This window comes from Cupressus sempervirens, chromosome 4, assembly GCF_028749045.1.
Source record: "Cupressus sempervirens isolate cs-2001-9-10 chromosome 4, ASM2874904v1, whole genome shotgun sequence".
NCBI lineage: Eukaryota > Viridiplantae > Streptophyta > Pinopsida > Cupressales > Cupressaceae > Cupressus > Cupressus sempervirens.
In genome coordinates, this window is record NC_143121.1 from 556,478,634 (window position 1) to 556,502,769 (window position 24,136).

Sequence of the window (24,136 nt, forward strand, 5' to 3'; positions counted from 1 at the left end):
GCTATAGTAAATTGTTCAAATATTATGTGGATCAAACAATTGCTAAAAGGTATGAAAGAAGAAAATACAGATCAAGTGGTTATCTATTGAGATAACACAAGTGTTGTCAACATTTCAAAGAATCTAGTAATGCACACTAAGACAAAGCACATTGCTATCAAGTATCACTACTTGAGGGAATTAATTCAAGACAAAGAAGTGAAGCTAGAACATGTGAATACTAAAGAATAGATTGTTGACATATTTACAAAAACCTTACCTAAAGATACTCATGAATATCTTAGAGGTAAATTAGGGTTGATTACCCTAAACAAAGCTACGTAAGAAGACAAGGTGCATTGCATTGCATGTACTAATCAAAATATCCCACATAGTGATGCAATATGACTCTACTTTGGGGCATGCCTAAGGTAGATAATTCCATACAACATAATAGATCAGTCATAGACAGATGACATAAATAAGCCAAACATGAAAAATCTACATAATTCAAATGTATGAAGAGTTTGAAGCTCAGAGAGCTAAGTGGCTTTGACATTGTTGTCAAAGAGGGAGAGATTACAGAAAAATGAGGGATTGCTATAGAGAAAGAGTTATTTCAAAGAGGGAGAACTGTTTTAGAGAGAAAAATTTAGAAAAGAGAATCAAAGTAAAATATGTTGGATTGTACAGTAACAAGTATTGCTACATATTGAGATATTGAGATGTTGCCATCAATGCCAAAGAGGGAGATTGTTGGAAACTTACTCACAATTGGAACAATTATTGTTTTGTCATTGATGTCAAATCTATTGATAAGACATATTGCTACCTATCTAAATGTCATATCTATTTGATTGATGAAGAGTATTTGAGAAATTGCTCATAACAATAGCACCTAGAGGAAAGGTTGAGTTATCAAAAGGAAGTTACAATGGAAATTTGATTAGATAGACTTTAATAAAGAAAAGTGATTGTGTATGTCAAGAAATCTAATCCAAGTCAAGCAATAGAGTAAAATGGTAAGGTATGCTGAGTAATGCTAGTGTCAACCAAAATACAGTTAATGTCAAGAAAATCTAGTGTTGATCAAGTGAGACAGTTGATGCTACGTCACAAAGTTTTCCAACGCTTGATTATTAAGTGATGATTGAGTGTCAAAGCTTAGTGTTTGCCAAGTAATACTATTGAAGATGAGTTTAAGAAAATTATGATTACTAGTCGACTTAGTTGATTTCTTGGAAGATGTAAACTGTGTTGAAGATAAGATTGTTGAGTTGGATCATTAAATTCAAGGCAAGAAATAGGGAAAATATCTAACAGAAGAATTCTAGAAGAAGATCAAGAAGATGGGAAGATACACTGAATTGAGTCAAACCTGATCATAAACCCTAAGATCTATGATGGATGTAGAAAATGCTAAAGCATGAATTGCCTATTTAAAGAGGTATAGAGATGAACAAATTATCGAGGACTACAAGTATATGCAAGAGGCATACAGAGAAAGGTTGATCAGAAACACACAAGTGTGAGTGAAAGTGAAGCTAAAGGAGAAAGCTTGCAAAGATGGTACTAATGTTGATAAGTGAATCTGAATAGAAGGCTTAAGTGTTTTTGAGAAGAGTGAACTAATTTCTTGAAGGTTTTCCAAGTGAATCAAGATTAGAGATGAAAGTGGAAGGCTTATTAGGAAGTCAACACAAGGATTGAGCTGAGATTTGAACCTACAAAAGTGAGTTGTAATCACAGTTATCAAAACGTACTATTTTTTTTCTAGTTGTTATAAATAATTTGTATTGAAATCCTTTTAATAGAGGTTGACCTAATAGTCATTTTGGAAGACTTAACAATCTGTATAAATCCTTTCACGAGGTGACATTCTAAATGGAATGATCAAATTCCTCTTACAAGGTCACTCCTAATAGGGTGATTAAATCCTTTAACAAGGTCACATTTAATAGTGTATTTTGTAAACTTTATTAGGGTTGGCTCCTAATAGAACTCACTTCAAAAGAGTGAAAAAGAGTGATATGTTGCTAGTGGTTTTTTTCCAAATTGGGTTTCCATGTAAAAATCCTAGTGTCAAAACTGTATTGAATTCTTTATATGTTTTACATTTTATATTAAAAAAAGCAAGTTATATTTGGAACAATAAATTTTGTTTATATTAGAGACTGAGCAACAATAGGATAAGTAGAAAAGTAAGTTATTTATTGTTTAATTGTTCAAATGGTACTTAATGACCTTGAGTAACTAATTCAACCCACCTCTCAGTTATTCTAAAAATTTCTAACAAAAGCAAGATATGGCATCACACATTTGGAATTTTTTGCTACCACATGGTGGAATATTGAGGAAAAGAAGCTAGGTGTAGACATGAATATTGTTACATGGGAGTTGTTCCTTGAAAACTTACATGATCACTTCTTACTAGAATAGTGGCACTAGTAGAGGGCAAATGAGTTTCATAATTTGAGGAAATTTACCAATGACCATATTGGAGTATGAGTGAAAGTTTTATGAGCTCATACCATATGTAGGAATCACTAACAACTCACCACTAATGGTACAACATTTCATTTGGGGTTTGGATAACCATTTCATTGTGGGTGTAAAGGTATTCTAGCCTAAGACTCTTAAGAACCTGGTTCATCAAGCTATTCTTGTGGAGCATAATGTCACTTTAGGACATGGCAATTTTGTGGGTGTACTTGCTAGTCGACATACACCATCTAGGTATGAGGGCACGCAAAACCAAGGAATAGTTAAGAATAGGAAGCATCCTTCATTTGGAGGAAATCAACAGTAGCAGCAAGGAAGATCTTATCCTCCAATATAGAGTGGTGGTGGTGGTTCAAACTCTAGGGTTTCTCATTACTCTTAGCGCATAGGCACAATCAGTACGACTAGCTAGCAAAAAGTACTCATTCTTTTTCTAGTGGGGGTAGCTTTTAGTAGCTAGAGTGTAGGTGATTTTTTTTGGAAATTTTTATTTCATGCGCACAACATGGGCAAAAGTCCTCCAGTTGTCCCCAACAAAAACCACAGTTCTTGGATTAGGGACCTATAATTTTAGAACCCACAGTTGGAGATATGGGTAGATCTCAGAGGGTGTTCGCAATAAAGTCTTATCCTCCTATAGGGGAAAAGGGTCCAATGGGACCCACACATTGAGTGCTTGAGTTTTATCTTTCTTGTAGGCTTCCAAGAGTAAGCCTAAGTCTAAGGGGGGTAGATGTAGTGCCTACCGCTAGTTTACTTTTCATGTTATATTGTCAAATTCTTTTAGGCCATCTTTTATGGTTGTGTTATGATTTAGTCATACTTGGATCACTTGATACGATTGGTGTTATTTCATACTTAGTTAATTATTTGATGAGCTACTTGATACTTTGTTATTTCATGTGTTCATGGTTATTCTTTCAATGATGATGTTTTGTATGTTTCATATAGTGATCTCAATTGTATCATGATGATAGTTAGATGAATGATTTATTTACAGTTTTTATGGTTACTTATCCCATACTTGCATGTGTATGGTATACATGTATGTTTTACTTTATGTTTGATGTTTCTGATGTGGTTGATGGAGGGAGTTGTAGTAACTATCTAGTCGGGATCTACATGATATACCACTCCCTATCATTGCATGTTTAGATTAGATATATATGCATATGTACATGTTTGACTTTTATGCAAATTACAATTACCAAGCATCGACTTCCCTGAATTGCCAGGATGAACATGCCCTATCACAGTATCTCAATGGTAAAGAGGGGAGATAGTTCTCAAGTCCAAATCCTAAACCTGAGCCAATTGTCCTAGAATATAAGACAAGAATCTAAGTTATGTACCCTTCTGAATTTGTTAAGTGATGTGAATTCAAGATTTCTGACCTTTGAGTTTGATTTTGTACTTCATCTTTTAGATGAGTTTTCCTTTTTTAGTTTGTGGGTATGCTGTGATTTTTAGTTATAATTAAATCAAATAAAGATATCATTAAATGATTTAATTTAATGAAAATTTTATAAAGAAAAATCAAATTTTATTTTTATTTAATTAATTGAGAAATTAATTAAATAGAAAAAATAAATTTTAAGATCTAATCAAAAGTCCAAATTTGGCATAATCATATTTATTTAATTTAATAATTAGAAGTTTAGTTATAATCTTTAATAGAATAGAAAAATAACAATCAGAGTAGATGTCACAAATGCAAAAAATAAAAACTATGCGATTGAAGACAGATGATAAAATTGTCGAGGCTGGCAATCTAAAAAGATAGGGTTTTTGGAAAATTATTCAAAACCTAACTCTTAGTTGGTACCACATCCATTGTCGACATCCCAAAACCATAGCAAGGAAAGGAAAAAGTTGGGAGGAATCTGCACTGATTCCTCTCCCCTCAATGACAATCACCATATAATGTTTAATTATGCTATAAAAATGACTAACCCATTTTCGATCTTACATGATCCAAATGATCTAGAACAACTTGATGCGTAGTAGACAAATTACAAAAAATCAGAGGCCACCTTAGTAGAGATTCTGGCAAACTGTGCAGGGAGGCTATGGCTTCAGACATTGACCAAATCCAATGGAAATATCACTGCTTGAGCCAAACTGGACTTGAATCAGGCCTCTTCACTCCATATCTCCCTGAATCAGAATAAGATAAGTAAACCTCTAGTAAACCCCCAAATTATTGATAGTGAATTTCCCAAATTAATCAACTCGCAGGGCCCGAATAGTTTTTGTCCTATCATTTGCTCTACTTTAAGCCTTGACAAACAAATTTTCTTTTTTAATCACACTAAATATGTAGACCAAAATAAAAATTCTTTATTCTCTCAACATATAAGTTTTCTATCTGATTCCTATGCGATCTGTTGAATCTCTATAAGAGTCATCCTTGGAAGATTGAGATCACAAGTCTCAATCCTTCCTTTTCCATTGCTAAAACATATTTTCCTCCCCATTGCAGGAATTCTATCACTAAATCTCCTACTCATCCTAATATTTAGCCCTTCACAATTCCTAGACCCAATTCAATCAAATCTGTGGAAAAATTCCTTATTATTAGTAATCAAGATAGTGAAGATCGATGGTAGGAGTGCCAAAATGTTGGTATATTCACATTCTGGAATATGCCAAAATAAAAAATGATCAATCTCATCAATTGGATAAAGAATTTATGCAATTTTTTTTTGGAAATGTAGATGGAGTAACTGAGAGTGGGGATGAATCAGTTACCACAAAAACAAATGCATAGATCCCTTAGATGTCAAACAAGTTACTTACTGCTATCACTCAGTAAACATTCACAAAAATCCTGTAACTTGGTAGATTAACTTGTTATTGATCTTTAAGCATTCACAATTATTAACATGCATGCAAAAGTAAATAACATGAACACAAGAGACACCAGATTTAACATGGAAACCCAATATGGGACAAACCACCAAGTAACTAGCTACCAATTTTCACTCTTCTAAAGTGAGCCCTGTTAGGAGCCAACTCTATTAAAGGTTACAAAACACACTATTAGGTGTGACCCTGTTAGAGGATTTATTCACCCTGCTAGGAGTGGACTTGTTAGAGGTCTTTAGAACAATTCAAAGGAACTGTTACAAAATGGCTATGAAACCAAATTTGTTAAGAGATTTAGGAATTACTGTTACAATGGTTAGAAAGTAACAATGAAATGACCTGAATAAGATGCAACTAAATTTGCTGATTACAAATCTCTATTCTGCACCATTAGATCCTCCTTGATCAAATATAGCTTTGTTGCTCCTTAATGATCTCTAATCATCCTTCAAAATTCACTCTCACAATAATCAATCCACCACCACATTCATATCACATCAAAATTCACAGACTTCAAATTTGTGACTTGACCTCTCATATATACCATTTAGATTATCAAGTTGGCTCAATTACAAGTTACAATCACCTATAATCATTACCATAGTCGGCAGGAAATAATACTTAAAACAATTAAGCATTAAATCATAAATTAAAAAATTCCTTTACTGGCCAACCTTGCTTGGTAAACACTGCTTCAGAAATAATTTCCTGAGTTAACCATCTCAACTCGGTTAACACTGCAAATTTTGCAAAATCCTTTGGCTTCCGAGTGAACTCGGTAAGAACAAAATTTCCTCCACTGACCATGAGAGCTCAGTAAGAACTATTTTCTGCCACATTTTCCTTTGATGACCGAGTAAGCTTAGTAGACACTGAATTTCCTTTGTTAACCTTGAAAGCTCAGTAACAACTGTCTGCACAAGGTAAAGTTTGAGAATGCTTGGTAGATATTGTAAACCTTCTTACAAACCAACTAAACTTGGTAAGAGCTAACATATGACTTGTATGACATTTGATAATTGTATCCAATAATCTCCCTCTTTGGCATTGATGGAAACACAACATGTCATAGCATAATGAAAATTGAGAACAAGACTTTCTCCAATAGAAGGTTTTCTTCAGCTAGAATTTTACACTTCAAACTTCAGTTATCTATAGGAAAACATTCCCTCTTTCATAGTAATCTCTCCCTCTTGCATAAATTTTCTTTCTTGCAAATTTCAGAAAGATATGATAGTAAACTCTCCCTCTTTGAAACACATGCCAAAGACAACACAACTCAAATGAATTTCAATGTATCTTAAGTATTGATTCATATGCAATGTCTTCATTACTTTGCTGCATCAACTAATAGATCTTCAACTCTATTCCTTTTGATGCATCACTAAAACTATATTTTAGTGAGCTTCAGATAGGGGAATGACCTCTAACTTACCTCTTAGATACAATAATGCATCCTTAGGTAGTGGTTTAGTAAATATGTCAGCAATTTGTTCCTTTGTATGGACATATTCCAATCTGATCTCATTGTCCTGCACTAATTCTCTAACAAAGTGATACTTTATAGCAATATGCTTGGTTTTGGAATGCATCACTGGATTCTTTGAAATGTTAATTACACTTATATTATCACAAAACATGACAACTGGTTCTTTAATCTTACTTTCATGCCTTCCAATAACTATTTGAACCAAACAATATTAGAATAGTTTACTACTGCTGCAACATTCTCTGCTTCTGCTGTGGACTAGGATGTACAATTTTTCTTTTTACTTGTCCAAGAAACCAACCTCTTTCCAAGAAAGAAAGCTCCTCCACTTGTACTCTTTCTATCATCAACATTTCTTGCCCAATCTGCATTAGTAAATACTTTTAAATCCATATTTCCTCCAAGTTTATACCATAATCCATAATCTTTAGTGCCTTTCAAATATCTCATGATCCTTTTGATTCCCATCATGTGATTTTCTCTTGGTCTTGCTGAAAATCTTGCTACAATACCAACTGCAAGGGCAATATCAGGTCTTGTATGCACTACATATACAACTTTCCAATCATAGATCTATATAATGTCTAATCCACTTCTTTTGATTCATCATTCTTGGTAAGTTTCAATCCAATACACATAGGAGTCCCAACTAGTTTATAGTCTTCCATACCAAAAAATTTTAGTATCTCCTTGACCTAATTTGATTGAGTGATGCAGATAGCATTCTTATTCTACTGAATTTGAAGACCAACAAAGAATTTGATCTCACCAAACATTGACATTTCAAATTCCTTATTCATTTTCTTTGAAAATTCTTTACATTGGTCATCATTTCCTGTAAACAAAGTATCATCCACAAATATTTCTACCAAAACAATCTTATTATCTAGTCCTTCCTTGATATACAAGCTACTGTTTTCATTAGTCTTTTGAAAACCAATTTGAATAAGATAGTTATGCAATCTCTCATACCATGCTCTAGGGGCTTGTTTCAGACTATACGATGTTTTATGTAATTTATAGACCATGTCCTTCTTGTTTGGATCAACAAAACCTTCAAGCTACTCAACGTAAACCTCTTCATCCAGTATACCATTGAGAAATGTTGATTTCACATCCATCTGATAAACTTTGAATCCTTTGTATGAAACATATGCAAGGAAGGTCCTGACACCTTCCAATCTTACAATAGGAGAAAAAGTCTCTCCATAGTCTATTCCTTCTTGTTGAGAGTATCCTTTGCATACCAGTCTAGCTTTGTTTCTTGACACCTTACCATCTTCATTTAACTTGTTTTTGAATACCCGCTTAGTTCCAATCACATTTTTGTCTTTAGGCCTAGGTACAAGAGTCCATGTTTTGATTTTCTCTGTCTACTCCATCTCTTCATTCATAGCATCAATCCAACTGTCATTTTCTAATGCATCTTTGACACTTCTAGGTTCAAAATCAACAAGTAAACAAGTACCTTTCAACTTACTTCTTGTCATAATTCCTTTAGATTTATCTCCAATGATCTAATCCAGTGCATGATGCCTCCTAACATACTTAGCTAATACAGGTTCCTTGCCTTTTGAATGCTTTACATTTTAATCCTCTTGCACTTCAGCTTCAAGTTCTTACTATTTTTTCTACTACTTGGGTCCTTCAAACTCGGTAGACATTAACTCGGTTGCATCAGACTGTGACTTGGGTTCTTGTAGCTTGGTTTGAATTTCCTACAACTCGATTACTGATGACTCGGGAGTAGAAGATTTTTTATTGATAGGTGTACCTGGCACTATATCAGGTTCAATGAAAACAAATCTCCTATAGTCTTCTGGTTCCCTTTTTCTTTCTTCTTCAGTTCTTTCTACAAACTCATCAACTTTCACATGTGCACTTTCTATGACTTTGTGAGTAGACAAATTCAAACATCTATATGCTTTACTCTTGTAAGAATATCCCAAGAATATTCCTTCATCACCATTCACATCAAATTTACCTTTTCTAGATTCTTTCAAAATGCAACATTTGCTTCCAAATACTTTTAGGTAACTTACATTGGGTTTGTACCCATACCATAACTCATAGGGGGTTTTGAATGAGTCCTTATTCAATTGTACTTAGTTCAAGATATGAACTGTAGTGCTAATAGCTTCCTTCTAGTATTTGATAGCAATGCTCTTTTTAATCATTAGGGTTCTTGCACAGTCCATGATAGATATGTTCCTTCTTTCAGCTATTCTATTTTTCTTGGGAGTTCTAGGTGTTGAGACTTATCTTTTGATTCCCCTTTTAATACAAAAGTTACTGAACTCATGCAAAATGAATTCACCACCTTTGTATGACCTCAAGCATTTCAATCTTTTGCCTGTTTCCTTCTCTACTTTGGCCAAATACAATTTGAACTTCTCAAATGTTTCTAATTTCTCTCTTAGGTACATGACAATCATCATTCTTGAGCAATCATCAACAAAAAGGATGAAGAAATTTTCACCAGTATAACTTTCAATTCCAATAGGTCCACAAAAGTCAGTATGCACAATTTCTAAAACTTCTTCAGATTGATAGTTCTTACTTTTAAAGCTAGTCTTTCCCATATTGCCAATTTGACAATTCTTGCATAGACCAACCTCTAGTTTCTTTATGTTAGGAATGCCTCTTACTTTCCTAAATTTACTTATTTTCACTAAGTTATCAAAATTCAAATGACACAACCTTCTATTTCATAACCAACTTTCTTCTACTTGAGCAATAAAGCATGAACATTCACCAAGTTCAAGATAAAACAAGTTACCTTTTGGTTGAGTGCCTGATCCAATTAGCTTTCCTTTGCCATCCAGGAGTCTTGCTTTTTCATGCATGAATTCCTTTTTGAATCCATTATTGAGTAGCTATGCCACACTAAAAAGATTTTGTTTAAGTCCTTCTACCCAATATGCATTATCACATACAAGTTCTTTGGTTAGTGAGATTCTTCCTCTTCCTTTTATGGAACAAGGTTCATTATTACCAAACCTCACACTGCCACCATCATAGTCTTCAAAATGTTCAAACTTAGTTTTATCACCACTCATGTGATGAGAACAACCACTATCTATAATCCATGTATCATTTTTTCTCACATGAGAAATAAGTGCCATTTCCTCATCATTATCAGACTCATCTTTTACAGTAATGTAAACAATTTCATCTTCTTTTTCATCATCAAAATCATTAGAATTCTTAGCCATGAAACATGTTTTCTTACCTATTTCCTTCAATGATTTGAAGTCTTTCTTGTCATTGCACTTGTGACCTTTCTTCTCATCCTTGTTCTACTTATTTGGGCATCTAGCTACAATATGTCCAATTTCTTCACAAGAAAAATAGAGTAGAGGAACCTTACCTTTGTATTTCCCTTTGCCTCTTGAATATTTCCTTGCTAGCAAAGCTTCAACCACCTCAAGATCACTGTTTGAACTTTGTTTTGATTCTTCTTCACTATCTGACTGAGAATCCTTTATCTTCTTGCCTTTTTCCTTGAGTGAAAGCTTGGCTTCAAATGTTGATTCAATGTTCTTGGTAGTTGGAACATAATTATCATAGTTAGCTAGCTCAAATGCAATTAATCTTCCAACTATGGCCTCTAAATTTATCTTATGATTTTCTTCACATCTTCTTTCTTGAATTGTAGAAACTATGATTGCATAAATGGAAAATAGTGTTCTAAGAATTTTACTTATGACTATTTCTTCTTTGATATCTCCTCTAGAAGCTTTGATTGCACTAACACTTATGTTGATTGTTTCAACATATTTTGTAATGTTTTCATCTTCTCTCATCCTCATTTGATCAAATTGACCTCTCAAAATTTTTGCTCTGGCTCTTCTTACATTATCATCACTTCTATAGATTTCCTTTAGCTTGTTCCACATTTCAAAAGCAATTTTGCAATCTTTGATATCATCAAATTCTTCTTAACTTAGGGTAGATGCAATATCTATCATCTTGTTGTTGTGAGTCTTCTTTTCAACAATATCATTGACAGATAATGCGCCAGTAGGTTCTACATATGCTTCATCCATATATTTCAGTCTTATCTCCAATAGAAGCTAGATGAAGTCTCATTAGTCCCTGCCATGCTAAGAAGTTGTCCCTATTAAGTCTTGGAATTTCCCTCTTGTAAGACATCTTGATCTTTAGCTTAGATCCTTGAAATCTTTTCCTGCAAGCACCAAAAGCTCTGATACCAATTGTTGGAAATGTAGATGGAGTAACTGAGAGGGGGGGTGAATCGATTACCACAAAAACAAATCCACACATCCCTTAGATGTTAAACAAGTTACAACTGTCACTCAATAAACATTCACAAAAATGTTGTAACTCAGTAGATTAACTTGTTACTAATCTTTAAGCATTCACAATTATTAACATGCATGCAGAAGTAAATAACATGAACACAAGAGACACCTGATTTAACTTGGAAACTCAATATGGAAAATACCACCAAGTAACTAGCTACCAATTTTCACTCTTTTGAAGTGAGCCCTATTAGGAGCCAACCTTGTTAAAGGTTACAAAACACATTGTTAGGTGTGATCCTGTTAGAGGATTTATTCACCCAACTAGGAATGGCCTTGTTAGAGGTCTTTAGAACAATTCAATGGAATTGTCCACCTTGTTAGAGCATTTACAAAATGGCTGCGAAACCAACTCTGTTAAGAGATTTAGGAATTACTGTTACAATGGTTAGAAAGTAACAATGAAATGACCTAAATAAGATGCAACTGAATTTGCTGATTATAGATCTCTATTATGCACCATTAGATCCTCCTTGATCAAATATAGCTTTGCTGCTCCTTAATGATCTTTGATCATCCTTCAAAATTCACTCTCGCAATAATCAATCCACCACCACATTCATATCACATCAAAATTCACACACTTAAAATTCATAACTTGACCTGTCATATATACCATTCAGATTATCAAGTCGGCTCAATTACAAGTTACAATCACCTATAATAATTACCATAGTCAGCTGGAAATAATATTTAAAACAATTAAGCATTAAATCATAAATTAACAAATTCCTTTACTGGTTGGCCCTGCTCGGTAAACACTGCTTCAGAAACAATTTCCTGCATTAACCATCTCAACTCGGTTAACATTGCAAATTCTATGAAATCCTTTGGCTACGGAGTGAACTCGGTAAGAACAAAATTTCCTTTGCTAACCATGAGAGCTCAGTAAGAACTATTTTCTACCACATTTTCCTTTGATGACTGAGTAAGTTCAATAGACACTGAATATCCTTTGTTAACCTTGAAAGCTTGGTAACAACTGTCTTCACAAGGTAAAGTCTGAGAACACTCGGTAGACACTGTAAACCTTCTTGCAAACCAACTGAGCTCGGTAAGAGCTAACAGATGACTTGTATGACATTTGTGTAACATCAAAGACAACACACAATTGGATAATTGTATTGAACAAAAATTAGGTAAGTATCTCTCACCATTCTGATAGATTAGTGTACATTCACTCTAGCGATGAATATGTCAAAAAAGACTTCCTCTTTGTTTCTGATTGTTACTTTAAAGGATATGATGTTAAATTCTTTGAGTGTGTACCAAATTGTAAGGAAGAAATGTTAAACTTCTTGATTCCAACTTGGATCTCCCTTCAATCCCTCCCATCGGAACTAATGCATGTAGATATTATCAAGAAAATAGGTTTTCCAATTGGCGATTTGATTGGAATGGATGCCTCTTTTAAATATTGCAATAATATCAAACTTTTGATCAATTATAAGGCAAATAAAATGGAATTCAAACCTATCAAAGTAATAAAAAATAGATCTATATATAACTTAAACTTCCATATTATCAAGAAATGCTTGAATATTTATTTACTTTTGTTGCCTTTTTGGTTTTTTGAGGTATTGAATTTTGTTGCCCTTGCTGAGGTATAAGGGAAGTTGAGAAGTATTTTCGAATCACTATTGAGGTAAAGTGATTCCATTTAATCTCCCTTACTATTATTATCTATAGCTGGGAATATTGCATTTCTAGAGTTTTCATAATTCTAAGATTTATTTCTGAGGATTGCATTTGCAATTGTGATTGCAAATTGTTATTACTTCTCTACTATTACTTCTATTTATGAGAATTTAATTTATGTCGATGAGATCATAGAACTTGTTGGTTGTTGATGAATTAATACATATCTACAATTTGTTCATGAGAAAGTCAAGAGTGCATTTGAGAGGTTTTCGATCCTGTTAATGGCAACATTTGGCTTTTTTCCTATCTTTGGCTTTATGTTAATAGGCCTGCAATACATATTAGAGGAGCTACACTACTATATAAGGGACTGCATTTCATAAAGTGAGACTTGTGTCAATTCTCCTAAACATACATGTTCTAACTTGAAGTCTACATTTATACATTGGAGGCTTGAGATTGGTGAATAGAGGTCTATGGTCATTACTAGGAATCTACAATTCATTATTTTGGGCCACATTTATATTTGAAACAACCACATTGGCTATGGTGGCTTGATCAATAAAATTTGTGGATCTGGGAACTATTAGAATATAAATCAATTTGACTATGGTTGTGTGGATTTAAAGAGATCATCAATGTGCCTTTAATCAGGTTCCTCATAATTATATGTGTTTGTAATTCTAATTGCCATAGCAATCAGATTTGATTTCAATAAAGGTGGACATTGTTTAATGAAAGTTAAAGTTTAAAATTGAAGTTTTCCATAATCAATTGCAATACAAGTTATGATTTTTGTGTTCACACTATTTTAAAGTTCCATATATGTGTGATCTGAATGCATCTACAAAGAAACTTCTCATAATATTGAATTGGTTTGCAAAGTGTTTGTTAAAATGCAAAATTTCCTAAAGTTGTCAAAGTTATAACCAATTGAGGGTAATTACATCCTCTCATATTGTCACATTTGTGGTGACTAGGTTGTGCCCACTTAGTATTCGTGATTCTCTCTTTACTTCACTTCTTGACCGGAACACCAATTTACTGATGATTGCTGCAATACTTTGAAACTTCTTGTTAATCTTGTTGGAACCCTAATTATTGAAAAAATTAGGGCTTCATTCCATGACTAAGGAGTAAGTTTCTGTACTCAAAGGCTTCATGGATTACTTCTAGGTATGAGTAAGGAGAATAATGGATTTACCAGTTTACATTGACACTAAGATTGAGCATGTGAAAAGATGAATTTGGACAAGGAGATATTTTGATTTAATGGAATTACAAAAATTTCCTATTGGATTCTAAGTTGGCACATGATTTACATTCATGTGTATTAGTAAGAAATTAAGATATTAAATCCTAGACACACCCATTAAACAATTGGATTTGAGTAGAAAATGCGAGATATGTGATATCACTAGATCACCAAGCCTTAATTCTTTTCACTATGAAATGGGAATTCATCCTTAGCTCTAGAATGAGAGCTTATTGGTAGTGTGAGGCTACAGATGAGGGTGTAATTTAAGGAGGACTCAATGGATTCTCAGGTGCATTATCTAAGTTGGACACACTCTAGTTTAAAATGAGAATATGTCACCTTACTGTCACATGTGTAAAACACTATTTTCTAACCATGTCAGTCGATATAATTATCATGTTCAAATGATTTTCATCCACTAGATTATGAAATTTAGATTTTTTTTTCCACATATCAATCATCAATGCCCTTGGAAGAGCCAAAGAATGTTAAAAGATATTAGACATAATGATGATGAAATTATAGTGATTGGAGCACAAGTGTTGGTTCTTGTATACTAGCTTTACCTAACAAACATATGTAACTTAGCACTTCCAAGATCTAGATCACAGTCACAAGATCGATACAAGTACATGCAAATGCTGTCAAATGAGGTTCAAGCTATAATAGTGCTCATACTGATTAATGAAAATAGATCTAATCTTATATCAAAGCATAGAAATAGTGTCTCACAAAGGTTTCAAAGGTGGTAAGATGCACAGTGAAGTTATAGAAACCCTAACCCTAATTGTGCTATGACAGAGAGAAAATGAAAGTGGGCCTTTGAAATTGCGAAATCACATGAGAAAAATATTCACCCTTTTGAAGTGGCAATAATAGGTATGCCATTAAAAAGGTAAGTATTTTTAATGTTTTTTTAAAAAAAATTATACTTAAGTAAAGAAGCTTTATTGCAATTAATTATTTTATTTTTTATATCAAATATCAAGAGATAATAAAGCTTTAAATGGAGGGTTGGTATGATATTTCCTGCCTCTATTTTAAAATGTTATTGGTTATATTTTCTTGACAAAGTATTTTTCCAATTTTTTATTTTTTATTCCTAATATTCTCCTTTGTGAGATAAACCCTAAGCCTAATCTCTATAAATAAGAAGAGATTGTTCAAGTGACTTCTGAAAATGTGAGATCCAAAAGCATGTCATCAATGGTTTACAAAATCACTATATCATGAGGCAAGTTTAATAATCACCTTGAAAGTGCAAAGAGGTAAGACATGGCCAAAGATAAATGTGAAAAGGTAAAGTGTTTTCAATATTTGTTTTGATTGATTTACTCATCTTTAATTTACAAACAAGGAAATCTTTGTTGGTCTTACTTGGTCTCATTTGTTGTTTATATAAAATATTTAAAAAATAAAAAATACATTTGATGACCTTAATGGAATCTTAATATTTGTATTTGTAATTAGAATAAAGATACTTTCAAATTGAATTTCATAAGGCATTTCCAAATGCTCAAAATAAATCTTCAAAGATTTATCTATGAAGTTTACCTTACTATAAAAATATATCCATATATGATAATATTTTGGGGAACATATTATTAAGAAATTATATCCCAAAATAATATTTAATATGTGAAAAGAAGTATTAATATTCTTTTATTCATAAATATTCTCCTTAAAAAACCCTAATATATTTTGTATGAGCATGTGTAGGGTATTCACAAATTTTTGCAAAGATTTTTTTAATATCAAATGTATGGAACTATTTGAGAGATCAAAACATCATTACATAGATTAAATGGATGATCAACAATTAATCATTTTCTAAAAATCAATGGATGTGACTATTGAAGATTACCTAGATTTTAGATTAATTATTTCAAGTTTTTAAATTATAATAAAGTGTTTAGTTACATTTAATTATAATTTAGCAAACATTGTGATCATATGAAGCTTATATGCATCCTTTGAATTTCTATAAAGGATACTAGGATCATTTACACTAGATATAGTTACATAGTGAAAAAACATTTAAAATTACAGATACTTGATGGATGCTTATAGTAGTATGATTAGGTAATGCAACTTGAACATGGCTCAATTGTACTTCCTTTTTTAAATCAATAAAATGATGCAATTTCTTGTCTAATATTGGAAATTGGCTTTATCAAAACTTACATGCTATATTATCCTCTTGGATACGAAACTATTGTTTGATAGATTGAACTTCATGAATACTCTTAATCATCATATATTTTCATAGTGCATTATGGTATCTGTCTAATTGATCTCCTTTAGTTGGGGTTAAATTCATTTAGACTAGGGTTTCATGTTCTAAGTTCTCTGTCCAATAGTTGATGGTTGTGTTGGTTTTTTAAAAACTACAGGTTCCAAAACCAACACCAAGATGCAAAAAGAGAGTGGATTCCTAGGGGTCATCTAATTCCCATATTCAACAAGAACTTACTCAAATTTGGACCAACTTGACAATGCACAAAGGCTTTCTACACTTTAAGCTCTATAGGGCCAAGGTGGGTGCACCTAGGGATTTACCACTCATTTAATAACTTTCTTTATGCAATATTTATCCTTATAGCATAAAATGGTCAAAAATATTCTTGAAATTGAAACTAACCATTGATTTACAATAGCTAACTATAACTCAACAATTATAACAATGAGTGGTTGACCAACATATAGTTCGTTGTACATAATTTAGATAATTGATTTTGATTTAAGTGCGTATTATGCAACCAAATGACTGCATCAATTTGCCTCTTAACTCATGACCAGTGCCTTATCCATTTCTATGCAGAGTCATATTAGTAAATCTTAACCTAATTAATTGACTTGCAATTAAATTTATTAGTTGTTAACCCTATATCCCATTCTTATGATATCCCTCCCATATATCTAGAAACCCTATCAATTCATAGAAGCACTTACTTAATTCCTTGAATTAAAAGAAACAATTAACTGACATACAACTTGTCCAAAATACATTAAATTGAAAGAACTTTTCTCATTCAATCTCAAAGCTACAAATACATGAAAAAGGAGAAAAATTTTAGAGACACAAATAGTTAGAATTTCCTTTGTATTCATCTTCCTAGAAAAAATACATTACTGATATAACTTAGGATATAACTTAGAATATGACAAATTTTTTCATTCAATATTCATTATGTTCTTAGAGTACAAAATTGAGACAACATCCAATTGACATAAAAGACTAGATAGACTACATATAGCATAAGCACTAAAAAATAATAGAACTAAGACCCTCACTCCACATCTTGGAAATCATTTTATAGACAAGGATTGCAACAAGCTTTAGATGGGAGGGAACATGTTAAAATTGGATTTTAAAAAAAATACAAAAGATATTTCATGATACATTTTCCTTTACAAACATTCTTTGTATTTGGACAAAATTGAGGAATTAGTTCTAAAACTGGCAGGTGGAAATTTCCTTCAGATGTCTTTAACATAAATCTATTTTAACTTTAACAACTTGTCATTTTCATTGTTTTTTCTTCACTTTGTATCTTCTGACTTTTAGCTATGAATTTAACTATTTAATCATTGCCCCCAAATGACAAGACCTTTTTTCCATCTATAACTTCCTAGATGGCTATGCCAATTTCTATATCTGGCCAAGTGGCATATCTGATTCCATTCAATTCCTCAAGGCACTTAGTCCACTTAGCATTTGTGATGGCTTTAATGTCTACAATCACCTTGCCCATCTCTACTTCCAATTTATACAAAACATCAATTAAGTCATAAACCACTACAACATCTACCTCACCATTGCAACAAGCCAAAAACCTAGCATGATTTAGAATGTCATCAAAAAAGATGACCATTATTTTCACTCCTTTACTTCTCCATTTTCATCTAATATGTTAGGCACAAAACTTGGGGTTCCTATAGCAATTATTTTCATCGAATTCTACATTAATTATAATTTTCCCACAAAGAAACCATTAAATTCCTTCACCCTATTAATCAATTTGTTGACATAAATAATTACCCCTTTTGGTAAGTCCTTATTTTGTTTCAGCATGGGTATAAGACTTTTAAAAAATTGGGTGTATGGGCCCCATTTGGTGAATAAGGGAGACAAAAAGGAAATTTCCTTAGAACATTGATACTCTGCCCTGTGCAAAATATTATAATTGCTATGTATATTTTGAGAGGCATACTTCAAAGAAGTTATTTTGTTAATCAAAAAATTCTTTATGGTTCTGATCTCTATCTCTTTGCTTGATTCTAATTCCTCTTTATCAATAACCATGGCCTAGCCCATTACATCCCTTGTTTCAAGTGCATATCCTTCTATTTGCACACCTTTATCTTCAATCTCAATTGCAAACCTAGCAGTGTTCTTCAATGTGTCTGTCTCATTTTCTAACTGGAGGCTCCTCTATTCTAAGAAATATGCTTTCTTCATCTCCTCCTCATAGTGCCTCCTTGTATTAATATACCTCTCATAGGCTCTATCTAGTTGTTTATCCAACACATCGATTATGCTCTTTCCAAGAAGTGACATTGAAGTCATTAGTCCATAAATTTGGCTACTAGATGTAGAGTGGACATTCCAAAAGATAGCATTCCCTCTAGGGGACTCTTTTATTTCCATGAGAGTAGGCTTTTCATTTTCTAGAGCCAAGCTCCATATGGCCATGGTTTGAGCATCGATTCTGTAGCTAGATCCTCTCAGCTCTCCTTGTTGGTTCACATCCTCAAAAGAGATAGTCTTATCTTGTCTTCTCACTTGATCAAGAAATAAAGAGGAACTATTATCCCATCCTAGGAAAATAATCATGCCACTTCTCTGTATCGTCTCTCTTTCCTCTTCTACAGTCAGAGTTTCACTTACAAGATCATACTCCTATAGCTTTTTTACCATTTCTTCTACCCTCTCATTGGAGTCACCTGGTTTCATCGACAAAGACAATTCATTTTTGTTTCAACTTGAATAAGAAGCTTTTGAATTCTTCTATTTTTATGAAGTTTTCATCATTCATGAACTCCCTAGCTTCAATAATTATATCATCAATCATTTTGGCTTAAAGTTCCAACTTCTTTGCCCTCTATTCATCTTCAATAGCTTGAGCCATTAGGAAGCTTCTCCTTGCATTGTCAAAATACTGAGCATTCCTTGGCATGATTTGTAAAGCTTTTTCTCTTGCCTTTTTAGGAATTTCTACCAACTTCTACTTTTTCTTTTTCTAATGAGCCCATCCTGAGCTTTCTGGTTGGTCTTCATCAACATTGACTTCTACAATAATTTCCTATTCAAGAGACCCAGGATCCACTCTATTCTTGCTTTCTTTAGGAAGTTGGGCCACAATCTCATCAAAATTTTCAATACATTTATTAAATCTCGGCCAATAGCTTTCTTCATGATAAAAAACTTTGCAGGATGGATCAATCTTCTTCATTTCTTCTTCATAACTCATCACATTAGTCAATTTTATCATTCATTCTCTACAAACATTTTCATCCAAGAAATCTACAATTACATCTTCCTGCCATAAACCCTTGGTTGGAGGTAGGTTGTATCCCCTCATTTGTTTTAGTGCATTTCTAACTACATTAAAAGGGTCATATGTTCTTGCAAGAATAATTGGGAACTTGTAATTTCTAAAAAATGCATCGATTTCTTCAATTGTCTTTTTTCAAATCTCAAAATCTCCAATTTTGGAGCATCTACACAAAAATATGCCCTTCCTCACATTTTGACTTAAGTATTTCATATTTAAAGAAATTAACTACCAGAAAGACTCCACAATTCCTAACCTCTTTGGGACAAATTTTGGGAGAAGATGGGGTGGCTGAGGGCATCCAAAAACCCTAATGACTATGTAATCTTCAAATAGAAATAGACATTCCCAATCATGCCCTGATTTCTTTCCTCTACCATAACATCTAGAGAGCTTAATCAATTTCCTAACATTTCTAGGTATCTATTGGCTAAATTTGTCTTCCCGCCAACATTGCCATATTTGAATTCAAAAGTTCAACAGTCACTCCCCACCTTTAAATATTTAAATGCCATGGGAATACAAAATAAATTAAACAAAAAGGCTTATTGTATTTCCTATTTTTTCCTAAGTTCATTTTTCTGGCCTCGCAACTTTTTGGATTGTCACATCTTGTATAGATCCACAATAGATGCTTTCCCACATTATGAAAGTACTCTATCCTTATGCAATGCATGAAAGCACCTCACTACCACATGGCATGTGGGTTATATTTCTTATGGGCCATAGATAAAGAAAATATGTTAGGCTAGGGTGGCAGATGTGTGTGGCATACAAATGAATTTTCATTGGCTATCACTTTCTCGCATTCCATTTCTTGTCAAAATTTTGTATGATGTGCGAAAGCAACCTTCTACCATGTGGATTTGTAGGCCAAGTTTTATTGTGTGAGCTACAATGTGAAAAGAAGATGAGTTAGACTAAGCTAGCGCATGGTGAGCATTTCATTGGCCGAAGCCTCTAACATGGTCAGTTTGGCAGGCTCCATTCTCTAGATTGCAGAGGGTAAAAGTCAGAGCTACGATAACACGACCAAGTTTTCATGTTAGGATCTTACAATATAGTGTAAGACCATGAGGTCATTTACCAAGGATTCTGATGTTATGATATGCATTTATCATAACATCATAGAGACGTATGGTCACAAGAGATGGTGAGAAGGATTGTAAACTTATGGTGTAGGGCTATCATAAGATCGTAGGTGCAACTACAAGGATTTTTCAAAGGCATGAAGGCAAGGCTTTGTTAGAACATCACAATGATCATAGTATTGCAATAAAACAAAAAGGAAATCCCAATGTTATGAGAAGCTAACAATCACAAGATCATAGAGATTATCAAGAGTATCCACAACCATATGATGGGTTGACAATCATAAGATCGTAGAACCTTGGTTGACCAAACCAAAGGTGATTCACTCATCCAAGCTAGAAAAGAAAATGGTCTTCGAACAATAAGATTGCAAGAAAGGTATAGGGTGAGTGTTGAATATAATTGATCTACTAATATATTTGACTTGGCATGCTAGTAGCGAAGAGAAAATGACTCTTTAATGGAAAACTAGATTTCTGATCGTCTACAGATTGCTTTCAGCATCCCTATGCCTAGTAAATGTAAAAGAAGCATGCATTCATCACCTAGTTATCCATCTACCCCAACTATGCATTGATTGGTGCTATTTCTATCACTTTAGGGTTTACTCTAGTCAGGTTTTCGATGATTTTTATGCCTCTGTAAGTGTACCAAACCAATCTATTGTTTGGATTGTTTTGATCATTCTCTGAGAATTTAATGGTAGTGGTTGTGCAATAACTTCAGTTCGAAATATCTCAGTTATGTTTGAGCTATAAAGGAAGATTTTGTAATCCTTGTAAGGGTTGAAATTTTCTCTAATTATCTAGTATTGCTTCTATGCATACTACTGTATTTTCTCATGTCTCTAAAGCCATTATAATCCTTTGTCGAATATCTTTTAGCCGTTAACACACTGTGCAAGATTTCTCCACCTCTGGTTAATGTTTCTTGTCTATATTTCTACAATTTGCATGATTGTATCTACTTTTCAAATTTGAATGATATTAAGTGAAGACTCTTCCTATAACATTCTTTTGTTGTCTAATCTACATGTGGTTGTTGAATTAAGCAAATTCTGAATTTCTATTCTTGAAGGTTATAACTGGTTAACTATGCATTTATGGGTAGAGGCAAGGTCAAATACTCTATTTTGGTGCATCACCCCCTTAGGTTAGAGTAGGTAAGTTTTTTTTCATGCATTTCTTCTCCCTTTTCCTCTCCAAGAGTAGTTAGGTGCATCCTGATAGAAAAGGAAGCCGATCTTCTCCAAAGACTCAACCTCACAGTTCAAGTCCCATAGCTTGGAGGTTGCTTCCATGTTTCACAAGGTTTTCCTTAGGTAAAAGCTTTTGGACAAGGGTGCAAACTTTTGTGACAATAGGTTTTGGCATGCCCAGTGGGACAATAACAAGAAGATTTCAAGTCAAGTAGTGTCAAAAGAGAAGAATTTAAAGTTGATGTTGAGAAGATAGTGTTGCTCTTAGTATTCTATGCCTTCAAGAGGCCCATTCTACAAAGCACTTGGTGACTCTACACCCTTCATATCTAGTTCTAGACCAAAGTTGTCGTGATTCATGCCCAAGGCTAAAACAAGGGCATCTTCTAGAGGTAAATTTAAATAACAAGAGCTTTCATTCTCAAATCCTAGAAGAAGAAAGACTAGGTTGTATCTATCACCAGTTACGAGTATAGAGGAAATACATACACCTACAAGATCAATTTCCACTCCTATTGTGAGATTTCAACCCAAAAGGCTATCACCTCATATTAATGGACTACTTTCTTATATGGCTAGAGCTCATGCTTTTGCCACCTTTAATGGTGGAAGCCCCCTTTTATTGGCCCAAAGACATGACATCCTAGTAGCTGCACTTAAAAGTATACTTGATTTTACTAGTGAAACTTCTATCTCTCCCTTAGAAAATATCCAAGAGGTTGTGAATGTCTACAACATCCATGGTATTACAGAAGATGATGTGGCTTTTAGAATATTAGGTTCACCCTTAAAAGGGAAAGCCCTACAATGGTACAAAGGCTTATTGCATGGTTCTATAATAGATTGGGATGGGTTAGGAGCAGGAATATGTAAACACTTTGAGGAAAAAAGTGACTACTTGTTACTTTTAGAGCAGCTAACTACTATAAAAAGAGCCCCCCATGAATGTATGATTGATTTCAACTAAAAATTTCAAAAGACATGGGGTAGAATACCTACTTCAGTGAAGCCTACCCTTGGCAATGCCTTCTTACATTACCTTAGATCTTTTAATAGTGATATTGACACTACAATCCAAACCATGGGAGGAGATACCTTACTTGATGCTTATGAAATAGCAACAAGGGCAGAAAACATATTAATACAAGGAGGAAAGTTAGCTCCAAGGCCTCATATGCCCTTCTTCCCTGATATCCCAAATTACCAACTAGTTATGCCCCCTATTCCCACAACTTCCACACCATAACCCCTTGGTTTGGTCCCTCAAGCTTCCACATCTTCAAACAAAATAGATGAAATTAAAGAGATGTAGTCTATGATGTTGAACATAGATAAAAGATTGTAGGGTCAATAGAAGAAGTTAGAAGATAGTTTATCTATGATGTAGAAGGTGAGCAACAAAGTGGTGACTTTGGAAAGATAGAAATCTCAAGGTAATAAGGCTCATCAATTGCAATATCAAACTCTGAAAAATGGTAGGCCTCCAAATCATAATTATGGGAATAATTATTTTGATCAAAGGTAGAGTAGTCATGTTTCTAATCAAATGCAAATTAGAGTAGGGTCATAGTCCCTCAAAATAGCATGGTTCAAAATAAATATTTTTGTCCCTCCTGCAACTACTCCTATGCCTATTGCATGTGTCAAAAGGTTGAATCTTATTTAGCTTTCTCCAACAAGAGGCTTACAACAAGATAGTCATATAATGAGAACCAACCCAAGAATGCCTCACATATGTAGAGAAAAGGTGATTACTCCTTCATGAATCATTAGGTGGAGGAGTATTGTAATATAAACCAGGATTCCATTGGTCACAACACTATGAAAAAAAAAGAGCTATTGAAGATGCTACCCCTACTCCTCCCAATCAAGCTTCAACATCAAATGCAATGCATCATGTATAAACAACAAATGATTGACCCAATGCTCCTCAACAATAAAGACAGAGTAATTCTAGAAAAGATATGAATGGTCCCTAGGTTATTCCAACTCAATCCCCTATACATGCAACTCCCAAGGTTTCTACCAAAGCACCTAATACCTCATTAAGTGTGGTAGATAAAATGAAGAAGACAAATGTGACTATTTCCATGTGAGATATTGTTGCTACTATACCCATGCAAAAGAGGCTGATACAACAAGAATTGGAAAGTATTGAACCAAAAGATCAACCACCTCACATTGAAAGTGCCACAAGCCTAGTGTAAGCATCAAGGGAGGTGGAAA